Source organism: Hyperolius riggenbachi, chromosome 2 (genome assembly GCF_040937935.1).
Source record: "Hyperolius riggenbachi isolate aHypRig1 chromosome 2, aHypRig1.pri, whole genome shotgun sequence".
NCBI lineage: Eukaryota > Metazoa > Chordata > Amphibia > Anura > Hyperoliidae > Hyperolius > Hyperolius riggenbachi.
Genome location: NC_090647.1, coordinates 468,090,645 through 468,103,988, shown reverse-complemented (window position 1 = coordinate 468,103,988; position 13,344 = coordinate 468,090,645). Strand labels below are relative to the sequence as shown.

Below are 13,344 nucleotides of genomic sequence, written 5' to 3'. Positions count from 1 at the left end.
TGTTTTTGCTTGTATTAACCCTTTTGGGACCGGACGGCTCTGGCCCCTTAAAGCGGACTTGAACTCAGAACTTCCTTTCTTTTTTAAGGGATACCCGAAGTGACATGTGACATGATGAGTTAGACATGTGTATGTACAGTGCCTAGCACACAAATAACTGTGCATTGTTCCTTTTTTTCTTTCTCTGCCTGAAAGAGTTAAATATCAGGTATGTTAGTGGCTTACTCAGTCCTGACTCAGACAGGAAGTGACTACAGTGTGACCCTCACTGAAAAGAAAAAGATTGAGAAAAATCTTCCGCACGGATGGCTCGACGGGAATCGACGGGAACGATTGATTTCGGTCGGAAATCTATTGTTCTGTCAGCGTTTGCGCAACGATTTCACAGCAGATTTGATCACAGTGATTGAATCTGCTGTATATGTATGAGCCCCTTATGGCAGCTTACCACACTGCAATGCTAATCCTATGCGTAGTTCACAGTGCAACGTTAGCGTCGCATTGTAACGTGTAGCGTTATGGTAACACACTGCTTGCGGTGTGCTACCTCTAAACGCACACGTTACCAGATACAAGAAAGCATACGTTTCATTGCCTGTATGCTTTACTGCACCTACTGTATGCGACGGTAATGCAGCGTTAATGTGCGTTACCACCTTTTTTTTGCGTTGCGTTGTAATGCTGCATTTTGACTTTAACGTTGCATTACAATGCAACATCCCACTGTGAATGCAGCCACGGGGTGCATTTCTTTGTGTTCTCTTTCTGTCCTGTGCAAGAGTTCAGGTCCACTTTAAGGACCACAGCATTCCGCTTCCAATTCTGCCCTGTGATTACTGTGATTGGTTCACAGTAATCACAGGGTCAGGAGCCAATGAAATTGGCCCTTGACCGAAATGCAGAAGCTCTGCTGTCACTGAGACAGCAGAGTGAGCAGGTGCAGTGGCAGAACAGCGTCATGATCAGCAATGACGACGCAAATAGTTGAAATATACATCCTCTCAGAGCCGCACAGCGCACAGCAAAATGTAGATTCCATTTCCAACTACATCAGTCCACAAAAGGTTAAAGAAGGTTGTCATACATACAATTTAGAATGAGACACACAGTTAAGTCTATTTTATTTCATATATCTTATATCGTACATACCCATAACTCCCAACTTTTTGCCATAAGAAAGAGGGACACTTAAGCCATGCCCCTGCCATGCCCCTAATCCCTCCCCCAACACACCCTTAGTCACGCATGCCATAAAGATTTCATAAGAAAATGTGTTGTTTTATGATTTAAACCACAGTAGTCCTTTCTATCCTGGTTAATTTTCCTCCATATTAACATTTGAAAGTAAGAAATATATCAATTTAATGGATGGGAATAAAGTTTAGAGTCAATTAAACAAAATTTTCAGTAGATAAAATACATTTATTTCCATAGATCTGTAAATTTTTCTGGACTTTAGGACCACCAAAAAGACCACTCACCTACCGCTAATGATCAATGCAGAGGCTGTGGAGAGAGTTTCCAGCTTCAAATTTTTGGGAGTCACCATCGCAGAGAACCTGTCCTGGGCTGACAATGCTTTAGCTCTAACTGGCAAAGCACAACGCTACTTTCTGAGAAAACTAAGGAACGCTAACCTCCCACAGAAGCTGCTGGTTAATTTCTACAGCTGCACTATAGAAAGCGTTCTGACCAATTGCATGACGGCTTGGTACAACAGCTGCACGAAGGCTACTAGAGAAGCCCTGCAGCGAGTTGTTAAAACAGCAGAAGCCATTATTGGCACTGAACTACCATCACTGGAACTTTTGTATAATACTCGCAGTGTGAGAAGGGCCAAAAACATTATCAAGGACAACAATCACCCTGGAAATACCCTGTTTGAGCTCCTTCCATCAGGTAAACGTTTTAGATGAATCCGCACACACACAAATAGACTGAAAGACAGCTTTTTTCCCATCCGCCATAAACTTGATGAACTCTGATTGCTCTCTGAAATAATTAACACTGTGTACAAATTGTTTAAACATCTGTAATACCTGGCATACTTGTATAATTTCTTCTCTACCTTGTTACTATCACTATGTTCCCTATATGCACCTTGGGGTTGTCATGAAAAGTAATTTCGTTGTGTTACACAATGACAATAAAGTGGATTGAATCAGCCCTGAAAGAGGAACAAATGAGGAAGAAAGAGAGACAGATAGACAGATGGACAGGGTTCCTAAAGAGGGACTGTTCCTCCAAAAGAGAGACAGTTGGGAGCAATGTACATACATCATATCCAGCCTTTCAAAATCAGACCACAAATTGCACGAAGCAACCATAGAAGCAGTTGGATAGCAGGATGAGCTTCTCCTTGCATTACCTGAGATGCTACCTTCAGCCTTCAGTTAAACTGCTTGGGGTGTACAACGCTGGGAATTGAGGTGGAGGGTAAGCTGGAGTTAGTGGGGAGGAGGAATCCTAACACTGGGTTGAAGGTAGGCAACATACTGCCTGATTCACTTAAAGAGAACCCGAGGTGGGATTTAATTATGTTACTGGGGCACAGAGGCTGGTTGTGCACACTAAGACCAGCCTCCGTTGCCCCATGGTGTGCCTCCATGTCCCCCCTGCGCGCCGCTATACCCCCGCAGTGCTGGCGACACGCAGCAGTTTACCTAAGCGCTGTCTGTCAGCGCCGCTCCCCCGCCTCTTCCGCATCAGCGCTACCCGTCCGCGTCACTTCCCTCCTATCAGCGGGAGGGAAGGGACACAGGCGGGTAGCGCCGATACGGAGGAGGCGGGGGAGAGGCGCTGACAGACATCGCTTAGGTAAACATTGTGCTGGCGACACGCTGCGTGTCGCCAGCACTGCGGGGGTATAGCGGCGCGCAGGGGGGACATGGAGGCACACCATGGGGCAACGGAGGCTGGTGATAGTGTGCACAACCAGCCTCTGTGCCCCAGTAACATAATTAAATCCCACCTTGGGTTCTCTTTAAAAAGAAACTTCATCCCAATCAGTAGCTGATACCCCCTTTTCCATGAGAAATCTTTTCCTTTTCACAAACAGATCATCAGGCGGCTCTGTATGGCTGATATTGTGGTTTCCTGCCTGTGAACCTCATTGCATTGTGGGAAATAACAGCTGTTTACAGCTGGGTCCAACTGCCAAAAAAGGAAGCAGTATCTCCTTCCACTGACATCACCTGCCAGCAGTAAAAATGTCACCATGTGGTATATGTCAGAACGTAAATCAGGAAGACTAAATCATTTGTACATATTTATTGTAAAAATGAAGCACATTTTTATGACATTATTTTCACTGGAGTTCCTCTTTAAAAGACCTTTGTCACAAAAATCTTAAAATTTAAAATACATGTAAACATACACAAATAAGAAATAGGTTTCTTCCAGAGTAAAATAAGCCATAAATTACTTTTTTTCCTATGTTGCTGTCACTTACAGTAAGTAGTAGAAATCTGACATTACCGGCAGATTTTGGACTAGCCCATCTTCTCATGGGGGTTCTCAGGGGTTTTCTTTATTTTTAAAAGCACTTAGTGAATGGCAGTAGTGTGCAGTGAGCAGGGAGGCTGGCCTGCATCTTTGTATAAATCTTTTTCAGGGAATGTCTTTATAAAGAATAAAGGCCATGCTGAGAATCTCCATGAAGAGACGAACTAGCCCAAAACCTGTCGCTTCTGATTTCTACTACCTACTGTAAGTGACAGCAACATAGGAGAGAAGTAAGGTATGGCTCATTTTACTCTGGAAGAAACATGCTTCTTATTTGTATGTGTTTTAAATTTTAAGATTTTGGTGACAGTTTCTCATTAAATCTGTTAAAACTGTACTGGTTCCAATGCCAGTGCAGTAGTGGGCATCACGCTATTACCGCAAGCTCTACTGGTAGTAGAAAACAAAGATTCTTTCAGATCCTTAGAATTTTGTTCTGTTAATTCTGGAGCCATTAAAGTTTAGTGTTGGTATTAGAATTCGACATATTGAATTCAGAACTCCTGAATATTCCTGAATGCTGCGCTTCAGCACCATTTCAGTATTGAACAAGCAGACAGAATCAAGATGAGTTTAATTACTTGCAATATATGGCTCACGTCACTCCCAAGATTTTAACATTTAAAATGGACCATTCTTTAGGGGCAAAATCCACTGGAGGTATGGGTCTGGGGGGATGTGGGGACAATCCACGGGGGGTGGGGGTCTGGGGGGATGTGGGGACAATCCACTGGTGGTGGGGGGATGTGGGGACAATCCACTGGTGGTGAAGGAGGGAGGTTTTCTTACCAGGCTTCAGTCTCCTTCCCCTTTGCGTCACACGTTGTGTCATGTGACTACCACGCTTCCTCCCTTATCCCGGGTGCACAGATCGGTGAAATGGAGTGAAAACGGATGCGATCAACCAATGATCAGAACCTTTGTCAGGGATCCGTTTGCCAGTGTGGGGCTAACCATACGGATCCGGTGAAGTGGAGCCTGAATGCGTTTTACCTGATCTGTTTGGCTTAAAATGCCAATGTGAACGGAGCCTTACAATGGTACACCAGGGTCACAAGTAAAGATGGCCATTAACTACATGAATATGAAGCTGAAAATGGTGATCACATGATCTATATCCTCTATTAATTAAAATAAATCTTCTCTATGTGTGGTAAATTTGGAAGTACAATGAAAAATCATAATGCAAAATTTCAGACTATTGCAAAAATTATTTTTCCATGTAGTCGTAATCATGCTATGTCATTTTGCAATGGTTCCGCAATTTCAACAACATTCAACTTTCTTATACTTATAGACTTTAATGCATTTATGCAAAGATGTGTTGCCTCGTAAGTGAAACGTTTTCTTAGATGTCAATGCATTTGTGGGAAATGACATAAAATCATGGAAAATCAAGATTTCCCAAGAAATCGAAATTATGATCAAAATTATTATTGCAAAAATTCACAAAACCAAAATTACTCATTATGATGGCACTTTTTAACCTACTTTTTGTTGCTTTTTCAATTGCAAAGTGTGGAAAAATTTATCTAAATAAAAGATGAAAAATTATCTCCTAGGAGAAAACTCAGGTGAAAAAGTGAATTGCATATGGGCCATTGTCTTTTGATTTAGGAATAATATTTTAGTTTTGGGGCAGTTATAGCTGAGATGGAGCAAAATACTAGGTGCTTGCCATTCAACTGCAGTGCCCTGAGAGTTTAGAAACCAAAAGTAATGACGTAAACCTGTCAAAAATACAGATCGACACACTGCAAACCTTTTCCTGCAGAAACTTTGCGCTGATTTACAATTACAATTTTACATTTCAACTAAATCAACTCTAAATTTGAATAATTCAAAGGTGAATAGGTGAGCATAGTCTAATCTTTTTTTTTATGCATTTTTAAAAATTAAAATGCAAACTAATAAAATATATCTAAAAAAAATACATAAGATATAGCCTTGATGCTCTCAGATGAGATTTGACATTGACATAATTGAATCTAATAAAAATCAATGAAACCTATTGTTTTTATTAGCAATATTATTAATGAAATATTGATCAGAGAGAACCATTCTTTTCCCAATCAGTGCATGGCTTTGTGCTGTGTTGGGTTGGGATCTTGTATAATATCTATTAGTACTACGGTTTGTTTTTTCCTTATTGAGAATGCATGTGTTCTTTTGTACATGCCAATTTAATCTATCAATAGATTGTGACTTTTTTTCCTCAATAGAAGCCATTATTCTAGCCATGCTTTATTAAAATATGAACATATACTTTGCTTCTTTATTCCCAATTATATATAGTGGTCTTATGGAACATAAGAAAGGGAATAGGCAACGAGGCGCAGTATTCTATAATGTGTGGCAGAGCATTCATTACTCCCTTCACTTATGCCTTTCATTGCCTAGCTTTTATGTTATGCTTTTATATGTTGTGAGATTAAAAGGTTTTATTTTAACAGTGGTGTTTATTTTCTAATCTATTCCTCTTGCTGCGTCCCCGCTGAAAAACAGAAGTCTAAATGCATACAATTTAAAGAGGAACTTTAAAGTGAATCTCCGGACTAAAAATCTACTCAGCAGCACTGAAAAGGCTTAGTGTTTCTTTAACTGTTTCACAGCATCAGAACTTTGTTTTTCTTACCAAAGCATAATTTTTAGCTTGATTTTTAGCTAAGCTCCACCCATCAAAGAAAACTGCCCGGGATTTTTTTTCCCTAATGCTGTGCACGATAGGATTTCCTATGTTGTTATTCACGTTGCCTAGCAACTGGAAGGGGTGATCAACACACAGGACAGTTGGAACTGTGTCTCATGCTCCCTGTCACCTCCTTTCAACCAAAAAGATGGCTGCCCTCATGGAATCAAACATTTGCCTGTTCTTTTAAAACAGGGTGGGTAAGAGATTATTTTACCTATCTATTTTAATTAACATAACTAATGTAACTTAATGACAGTATGTTTGTTTAGGCTGACGTTCCTCTTTAACCAGGGATTGAACATAATTCCAATCAGTAGCTGATACCCCCCTTTCTTTTTTCAAATAGATCATAAGAAGGTCTGCATGGCTGATATTGTGGTGAAACCGCTCCCACAGTGTGATGTCATGACCAAGGTCCTCCTGACAGTCTGCTGTCTGTGAACCTCGTTGCATTGTGGGAAATAACAGCTTTTTGCAACTGCCAAGGAAACAATATTTCCTTCTGTGCATAGAACTCTTAATGAATATTCCATAAAGAGCACCTGGCAGAATTAAATATGTCATCACCAGTGATACATTTCAGGTTGTAAATCAGGGAGTGGAATGATTTTACAATGTGCAAATACTGACTATATAATCTATAAGTGAATATTGTAAAAAATGTGCCATGAATGCTACTTTATTATAACTTGTACATTTGATATGCAGTTTGCTTCTGTAAACGATTATATTTGTTATGATTATATTCTCTTATATCATACGTATGGCATGTACCCTTTAATGCAAATAAGCCAAAAAGTACTTTGTTCAATTATATAAAGCAGCATCACAAAATACTGCAGTGTCTTAATGAGTATAGAGATGGTACCTGAGAGTCTTGGCCCCAAAGTTACCCAAGAGTTACAGGAATCCAAAATCAGAGAAAAATGGATACTGTTTTCATTATTTCCTTCAAAGAATGCCAAATCCCAGGATGTCAAGCTGGACTTTCAGATTCAGTATTGCCTGAGTCACACACCTGAAGCACGCATGCAGCTGGTCAATAAGGAGAGGTGGATTGGAGTGGCCCAATTTTAAACTGTCTGCAATTTACAACAACTATGGAAATAAGTATCTGACTGACCTGTCTACTGGGTCAGTGATAATGAATGTACCTCTATCACACCACCAGTGACATCTCCATTCTCCACCATATCTTCATTACACCGGTAGTACCCCAGCCCTCCCATCTTACCTCCAGTAACACCTCCACAGCTCCTTCAGTCCCACCTCCACCACAAATCAAATAACACCTCCAGTCATACTTCCATTATTATTGTTATTATAATTCATTGTATGTATAAAGCGCAAATATATTACACAGCATTACATCATACCTCCAGTCACTCCTCCATCACCCCTTCATCAGACCTCCAGTCACAACTCCACCACTCCATCACACCTCAAGTAACACCTCCAGTCACACCTCCCCACCACTGTATCACACCTCTAGTAACAACTCCAGCCACTCCTTCACCACCCCTTCATCACACCTCTAGTAACACCTCCATTATTATTTATTTATTCATTCATAATAATTATTGTATACATAAAGCGCCAACATATAACACAGCACTCCATCATACCTCCAGTCACTCTTCCACCAGCCCTTTATCACAGCTGTAGTAACCCCCCCAACACACCCTATCTTACCTCCAATCACACCTCTACCACCCCTCATCAGATCTCCAGTCACTCCTCCACCACCGGTTCATCGCACCTCTACTAACACCTCCAGTCACGCCCCCACCCCTTCATCACACATCAAGTAACACATCCAGACATACCTCCAGTCACTCCTCCACCACCCCTTCATCACACCTGAAGTAACAACTCCAGTCATACCTCCAGTCACTCCTCCACCACCCCTTCATCGCACTTCAAGTAACACCTTCCATGTCTTCAGTCACTCCTCCCCCACCCCTTCATCATACCTCTAAATACTCCCCCACCACCCCTTCATCACACCTCAAGTAACACCTTCAGTCATACCTCCATCAAACCTCCAGTCACCCCTCAATTACACCATCACACCTGTAATAACACTTACAGTCATACCTCCAGTCACTCCTCTACGCCTCCCCCACTCTTTCATCAAACATCAAGATAGACTTCCAGTCATATGTCCAGTCACACCTCCCCCACCCTTTCATCACACCTCAAGTTACACCTCCCCCATCTCTTCATCAAACCTCAAGTTACACCTCCAGTCATACCTCTGGTCACACCTCCCCCACCTCTTCATCAAACCTCAAGTTACACCTCCAGTCATACCTCTAGTCACACCTCACCCACTACTCATTCAAACCTCAAATAACACTTCCAGTCACACTCCACCAACACTTTTTTTTTTATTTAAAGTCTACTGAAGATCTAAAAATGAACAAATGACTTCCACAGTTTTGTTAGTCGTTATTAATAACATTATCAACATATTTATCACTGTTTTGTGTTTTGAACAACTATTTTTTATCAACGCTGTTTACATTTGAAGCATTTTATGTTTACTTCTGTATTTGATTTTTAGGCATTCATTGCCTGAGGTGTGGGTCTTACTGCCCATGAAGCACTTGCATGTAGTCAATAAATGATTTATTCTTATCTCAGTACACAGCATGCAGTTCCCTACAGGTGGTAATTCCTTTCCTTATCTACTTTTTATTGTTGTAAAGATTTTGTTGTAATGACATTGTTGAGAGAAGCATTCCCACAGCCTGTGAGTTATACATATATGCTTTTATCGTGTCTACAGTTTATTTTCAATTATTTTGTTCACCATTGGAGAGCGATAAATAAAATCTTCATTCAACTTGGATGAGGCTCAGCACTGACTTGCTCTGAGGGCTTTGTTCCCACTACAAAAAGTAAAATGCACAGGATAAACACAATGGGATTTGCTGTGCTTCTGTTATGCTGGGAATACACGGCTTGATTTTGAGCCATGAAGATGGCTCCATAGATAATTTCCTACATGTCCGATCTCCCGCCCAATCGTTTCGCCACTTGATTCCGGATTTTATGTGAATGGAAAAAGATAAGAAAAGCGAGCGGAAGATAATAGAATTAACTGCAGAATCGAGCAGGGAAACGATTGAGTGGGAGAATCGAGCGGCAAAATCGAGCTGTGTATGCCCAGCATTATGCATTACAAGTTCTCATGTAAATGCTGCACATAACTAACACTTGAAAGGGAAAGTAGTGAGTGGTTAGGCAACAAAATACAGACCCAGGGTCATTTCTTCCAAGGGCTTTGAAGATACAAACAATACAGGCAATGGGGAGTGCTCTCACACACTGTATTGGTGGCCATTTGGCCATAATAGAGCAAATCTCACCAGATGTGGGTGCTGCAATGGCAGTTATTAGCACACCTATCCAAGTTTGGCAGGGACTGGGCATATATCAGCTTTGGATTGTAGCATCCTCCATGGGATGTGCAGCATGGCTCCTATGGTTCTCTGTAATAGCACGAGGATGGCAGGAAACCGCTCATCTGTGTGTGACTTATTATTGTGGATTAGCCTGTGAGGGTACAGTATTAGTTTTACACCGATTGCTATACACAGCTTGGCTTAGAATTAATCAGGTGAGATCAGCCCCAGCCAACCAGCCAGCAATACAGCCAACCTTCCCATCTAATCGATGGCAAAGACAAGGCATAAGTGGTGGGAGTACCAAGCCCCCTCCCAGTGTGGGAAGTTTTATTAATAAATATATAGGGGTTGATTCACTGTAACAAATAGCGTGCCTTATCAGAGTTAACATGCCTTATCACCATTAACATGCGTTATCAGCGTTAACACACCTTATCAGAGTTAACATGCCTTATCAGAGTTAGCGTGCATTATCAGAGTAGCATAGCGAGCGCTACAAACGTATGCCTGCTAATTGGCAATGACGAGAGCTCCACTCCTCCTGCCCTGAGCCCCTGCGGGTCCAATCACTTTAAAGGACATTATCCCTGCACTTTGATTGGCCCAATAAGCTGCCTGTCACTTGACAGGAAACTTGACAGGCAGCCTATTGGGCCAAAGTGCGGGGATAATGTCCTTTAAAGTGATTGGACCCACAGGGGCTCATGGAAGGACAATTGGAGCTCTCGTCATTGCCAATTTGCAGGCATAAGTTCGTTGCGTTAGCTATGCTACTCTGATAAGGCACGGTAACTCTGATAAGGCACGGTAACTCTGATAAGGTGCATTAACTCTGATAAGGCACGGTAACTCTGATAAGGCACATTAACTCTGACTTGTGTCACATGTATGTCTAATGGCACAGTCCTATTTCCAGGGTATTGCATTTTTCATAGAAAAACTCACTGAAATATTTTGAGAATAAAGGTGAATATTAAACAATGCCAGGAGTCCTCTGTGATTGTAACAATGATGGTAATAGTACACAGTACTAACAAAAAATACTTTTCACAATACAAGTCCTTTAACACAGATTTCAGCTGTGTATAGTATGATAAGGCGCATTAACTCTGATAAGGCATGGCAACTCTGATAAGGCACACTATTTGTTATAGTGAATCAACCCCATAATGAGGAACTACAACATTTTTTTTAAAACGGCCCTTCTAAAGATAAAACAAAACAACAAGAATAGTGCTAACTAGCTCAGCACTATCACCTGACCCCATTTTCTATATCACCTACCATTAGTGAATGGGACCTGAAACTGTCAGAAATAGAGATCTGATACAGTCCTTGTGGGTAATGAAGACAAAAAAGTGGCACCTGTATGTCTAATGGCACAGTCCTATTTCCAGGGTATTGCATTTTTCATAGAAAAACTCACTGAAATATTTTTGAGAATAAAGGTGAATATTAAACAATGCCAGGAGTCATCTGTGATTGTAACAATGATGGTAATAGTACACAGTACTGACAAAAAATACATGTCCTTCAACACAGATTTCAGCTGTGTATTATGAAGAGGAAAACATTTCCAGGGTAACAACAGCAACAGTATATTTATTAAGCTTTCCGGATATAGCAGTGCATTCATATACTTGCAGCCATTATAAGGTCTCTTGAAGAAATATAAAATGTTGGCTTCAGAACACTGGGCGAATGAATGTGAGAGCGGTAGGGGGTGGGTCACTCTGTATGATGTGGATAGAATGAGTAAGCATTTACTATCTATTGAGTCAGAGTAATGATGATTACCTATGGAGCTGGTATTGTAGTAACTTGGGGTATGAATGTGCAAACCACAGTTTCCATATAACATTCAGTAAAAACAATGTAAAGCAAACCTGAAGCGAAAAACAAAACACAAAAAAACATTTGATATAATAAATTGTATGTTTAGTACAGATAATGAATAGAACAATAGTAGCAAGTAGTGTCATATTTTTATTTTCAGTTATATAGCTTTTTTTAATAACAATGCCTCTTTTTGTCACAGTTGAAGTTTTAAAAGCTCACTCTGTCTTTGATACTATACAACTTTGAACTTTACTGCTGTAAAAAACCTTATCTCAAGCTGTCTCTTGCTGTTTCTTTGCTGTTTAAAAGGGAACTTCAGCCTAAACAAACATACTGTCATTAAGTTACATTAGTTATGTTAATTAAAATAGAGAGGTCATATAATCTCTTACCCACCCTGTTTTAACAGAACAGGCAAATGTTTGTAATTTCATGGGGGCAGCCATCTTTTTGGTTGAAAGGAGGTGACATGGAGCATGAAACACAGTTCCAACTGTCCTGTGCCCTTATCACCCCTCCAACTGAGCGCTAGGTTTCAAATCTCAAATTCAAAATTTAAACAAAAAAATGTGCGCCAAAACAGCAGAAGGAGAACAACAACATCAGAAATCCCATCATGCTTTGCACAGCATCAGGGGAAAATGCCTGGGCAGATTTCTTCTGTGCAGCTAAAAATGAGGCTTGAGTAAAAAAAACAAAGTTCTGATGCTGTGAAACTGTTAAAGAAACACCAAGCCTTTTCAGTGCTGCTGAGTAGATTTTTAGACTGGAGATTCACTTTAAGTGCTTCAGAAAACAGAACTGTATTCACAGTGGGTGGAAGACTCAGAGAAGCCCTCCTGCATAGATAACAACTGAAGTTTCTTAACTTGTCCTGTACCGGAAAACAATGGGCTTGATTCACCAAGACAAATAGCATGCCTTATCCGAGTTAACACTGCTTATCAGAGATAACACACCTTATCAAAGTTAACACACCTTATCAGAGTAGCATAGCGAGCGCTACGAGCCCGCTGGGGCTCAGGGCTGGTCGAGTGGAGCTCTCGTCATTGCCGATTAGCAGGCATAAGTTCGTAGCACTCGCTATGCTACTCTGATAAGGCATGTTAACTTTGATAAGCCGTGTTATCTCTGATAAGGAGTGCTAACTCGGATAAGGTGTGTTATTTCTGATAACGCGTGTTAACTCTGATAAGGCGCATTAACTCAGATAAGGCATGCTATTTGTCTTAGTGAATCAAGCTCAATATGAGACTCTATTAGCTACTAATGTTATATTTCTTAGAGCATACTACACATACAAGTCATTATAATATGTTTATTTTCGCTCTGGGTTTGCTTTAACTATTTTTGCCCAGTGCACAACCCTCTAAGCCTCTCAGGAAAACATTTTTTTGAAACAGACAGTATAGATTTGTAAGTAAATTCCCTTCTCTGCAAAGATAGGTATAATGTATAACATATCAGACACAAAAACTGGAATTGCAGAAAGTATGTTTACCTCATATTATTTTGCATCCCTAATCATTCAGTTAGTGGAACTAGTAACTTGACTGTGATTCCAGTCCTATTAGCTCTGTAGTGTGGCTACCCTCCTCAGTCAGACCTGGCTTAAGCCCCTTCATGTAACATGATGTCAGATTATAAGCCAGCACTAAATACTCTTATATCTCCTCATCCATTACTACTCTTCATGTATAATCCGCATTTCCCAACAGGTTCTAAAAACCTACACACATTCCTGGGGTGAGCAAACCATAACTGTCCCTGAGTGTATAATTTCCTATTAAGTGGCACCATAATTAGGTGCAGTGATCTTATAAAGCATTATAATGCTCCTGATCTGGAATGATTCCAGTCAAACTGATTACTCTATACGGCAGCTGTGTGTAACGT

The 13,344-nt window shown here is 40.7% G+C and overlaps 1 protein-coding gene across 12 annotated transcripts in view; it reads right to left on the bottom strand.

The window, feature by feature from the left end:
- Window positions 1–13,344, bottom strand: part of PITPNM3 (PITPNM family member 3) — a 913,937-nt gene that overhangs the window by 58,919 nt on the left and 841,674 nt on the right. The gene's annotated exons all lie outside the window — the stretch shown is intronic.